This window comes from Chrysemys picta, unplaced genomic scaffold (genome assembly GCF_011386835.1).
Source record: "Chrysemys picta bellii isolate R12L10 unplaced genomic scaffold, ASM1138683v2 scaf444, whole genome shotgun sequence".
Taxonomy (NCBI): domain Eukaryota; kingdom Metazoa; phylum Chordata; order Testudines; family Emydidae; genus Chrysemys; species Chrysemys picta.
In genome coordinates this window covers 38,216-41,412 of record NW_027053151.1, presented here as the reverse complement: position 1 = coordinate 41,412, position 3,197 = coordinate 38,216, and the positions used below count along the sequence as shown (strand labels likewise).

At 73.5% G+C, this 3,197-nt stretch overlaps 1 non-coding gene across 1 annotated transcript; it reads left to right on the top strand.

The window, feature by feature from the left end:
• Positions 1 to 1,394: 1,394 nt before the first annotated feature.
• On the top strand, positions 1,395 to 1,513 carry LOC135978788 (5S ribosomal RNA). The gene has a single exon (XR_010596154.1). It is a non-coding gene; the product is annotated as a 5S ribosomal RNA (ribosomal RNA).
• Positions 1,514 to 3,197: the final 1,684 nt, after the last annotated feature.

The following is a 3,197-nucleotide window of genomic DNA, read 5'->3' as shown; positions in this document are numbered from 1 at the left end:
AGAGGGGACTCGCACGGCAGGCAAGCCGCCCTGGGCTCACCCTCCCCGGCCGCAGCGAGGGACTGCCACCCGGCCGACTGGATCGGGCCCCTGGAAGTCTGGAAAAAAGAATGGAACCTGACGCCTCCGAGGAGGGGGCGCCCAGGGAAGGAGGGAGATCCGGGTTGACCTGCTGACCGGACGGGAAAGAGGCCACCGGGCGTCCCCCCCCTTAAAACCTAGGGGTTGACCTGGTGGCCGGAAAGCGAACCGGCCAGCAGGTGAACCCGTTCGATTCCACGGGTTGACCTGGTGCCCGGGAAGCGAACCGGCCAGCAGGTGAACCCGTTCGATTCCACGGGTTGACCTGGTGCCCGGGAAGCGAACCGGCCAGCAGGTGAACCCGTTCGATTCCACGGGTTGACCTGGTGCCCGGGAGGGGACTCTGAAAATTTTTCAGCCCTTTCGACTCGGGGTTGACCTGGTGGCCGAGAGGGGACTCGCACGGCAGGCAAGCCGCCCTGGGCTGACCCTCCCCGGCCGCAGCGAGGGACTGCCTCCCGGCCGACAGGATCGGGCCCCTGGAAGTCTGGGGGGGGGGGAATCGCCCCACGCCTCCGAGGAGGGCTGCCCGGGCGGGCCTGGCCCCGGAGCTCGAAAAAAAAAAAAAGGATCGGGCCCACTAGAGACATGGACCAGGCCGCCCTGGGCTCACCCTCCCCGGCCGCAGCGAGGGACTGCCTCCCGGCCGACTGGATCGGGCCCCTGGAAGTCTGGGGGGGGGGGGGAAATGGAACCTGACGCCTCCGAGGAGGGGACGCCCAGGGAAGGAGGGAGATCCGGGTTGACCTGGTGACCGGACGGGAAAGAGGCCACCGGGCGTGCCCCCGTTAAAACCCCTAGGGGTTGACCTGGTGGCCGGAAAGCAAACCGGCCACTGGGTAGGCCGGTCGGCAACCTAGGGGTTGACCTGGTGGCCGGGGAAGCGAACCGGCCAGCAGGTGAACCCGTCCGATTCCACGGGTTGACCTGGTGCCCGGGAGGGGACTCTGAAAATTTTTCAGCCCTTTCGACTCGGGGTTGACCTGGTGGCCGAGAGGGGCCTCGCACGGCAGGCAAGCCGCCCTGGGCTCACCCTCCCCCGGCCGCAGCGAGGGACTGCCCCTCCCCACCCCCCGGCTGACAGGATCGGGCGCACTGGAAGTCCGGGACAGTATTTTCCCCGACGCCGGGGAGGGCGGGCGGAGGGGCTCTGGCGGCCAGCCCGGGCCCCGGAGCTCGAAAAGGAAAAAAGGACCGGGCCCGCGAGAGACGGGGGCCCTGCCGCAGGGGGGGGGGCAGTCCGACCGGGGCTCACCGTGCGGCAGGCCCGGGCGTCGGCAGGGGAAAGCGGGCGAGGAGGCGCGGGGCCGGGTGCCTACGGCCATACCGGACCGAACGCCCCCGATCCCGTCCGATCTCGGAAGGTAAACCGTCCCGGGCCTGGCTAGTACTTGGATGGGTGACCGCCTGGGAATCCCAGGTGCCGTAGGCAGCTTTTCCCGGTCCGAGTCAGCTCTCTCTCCTTTTCTGGGGGGGAAGGAGAGGGGGGGACGGGCCGGAAAGCCCCTCGTCGCTCCTGCCGAGTCGGAGGTCGCGGCCGCAGGTCACGGGTCTGGGCGCCTGGGGTCCGGCTCCCCACCCACCCGGCTTCCTCCGCGGAGGACCCCCCCCGGGGCCACCGAAGCCGCTGGGGGAGACGCCGGGCATGGGGCGGACTGGCCCGGACCCTCCCGGCCGCCGGCCCGCAGGTCCGCCCCGAATCCCCCCCCGCGGCCACCCAGGCCAGGCCTGGCCAGGCGGGACGGACGGCGGGTGTCCAGCGCCCAGCGGCTTCCTCCAGCGGGGACCCACGGACCCCAAAGCCGCAGGGGGAGGCCCCGGGCCTGGGACGGACTCGCTCGGACCCCCTGCGCCCGGCCGCCGGCCCGCGGGACCGCCCCGAATCCCCCCGCGGCCACCCAGGCCAGGCCTGGCCAGGCGGGACGGACGGCGGGTGTCCAGCGCCCAGCGGCTTCCTCCAGCGGGGACCCACGGACCCCAAAGCCGCAGGGGGAGACCCCAGGCCCGGGACCGACTCGCTCGGACCCCCCGCCTCCCCTGCGCCCGGCCGCCGGCCCGCGGGACCGCCCCGAATCCCCCCGCGGCCACCCAGGCCAGGCCTGGCCAGGCGGGACGGACGGCGGGTGTCCAGCTCCCAGTGGCTTCCGCCAGCGGGGACCCACGGACCCCAAAGCCGCAGGGGGAGGCCCCGGGCCCGGGACGGACTCGCTCGGACCCCCCGCCTCCCCTGCGCCCGGCCCCCGGCCCGCGGGACCGCCCCGAATCCCCCCGCGGCCATCCAGGCCAGGCCTGGCCTGGCGGGCCGGTGTGCAGCTCCCCCGGGCTTCCTCCCCCGACGACCCGCGCCCCCCTGAGCCGCAGGCGGAGACCCCGGCCCCGGGGCGGACCGGCCCGGGCTCGCCCGAGCCCCCCTGCGCCCGGCCCGCAGGACCGCCCCCCCGAATCCCCCGGGAGAGGCCCGGCCTGCACGCCACTGACGACCCGCGGCCCCCAAAGTCGCAGGAGGCGCCCCCCCCCCCCGGTTAGCCCCGTCTCGCTCCGCGCCCCCCGCCCCTCGCTGCCGGGACCGGGCGCCGCCCCAGAGTCAGCCGCAGCCGGCCGGCCTGAGAGCTGCCCTCCTGTGGACGACGGTGAGTTTACCTTGATACTAACCGGCCGTCAGCCAGGTCAACCCCATTGCTAGACTGGGGTGGACCTGGTGGCCGAGTGGGGACTTGGAACATTTGACAGCTGCTTCCCGGGGCTTGACCGGTTGTCCTGAACGCCCCCCACCCCCACCCCCAGCCCCCGGCTCCTGCTCCCCTCTCCCCAGCCTCGGTGCTCCGCTCCCTGCCTCGGAGGCTGCCTCTCTGCGGCGCCTGCATCGCCTCCGAGGACGCGCACCCTCCGGAGGCTGGACGTAAACCCACCACTGCCGCCGACCCGGCTCTCCGAGGGACGACTGTGAGGCCCCCCACCCCACCCCACCCCCGGACCGCCCTGGGGACGACTGCTAAGCCTCCCCCACCGGACCGCCCGGGGGAAGACTGCGACGCCTCCCGCCAGGCCCCCACCCAGCCTGGGGAAGACTGCTAAGCCTCCCCCCCACACACACACACACACACTGTCGGGGGATG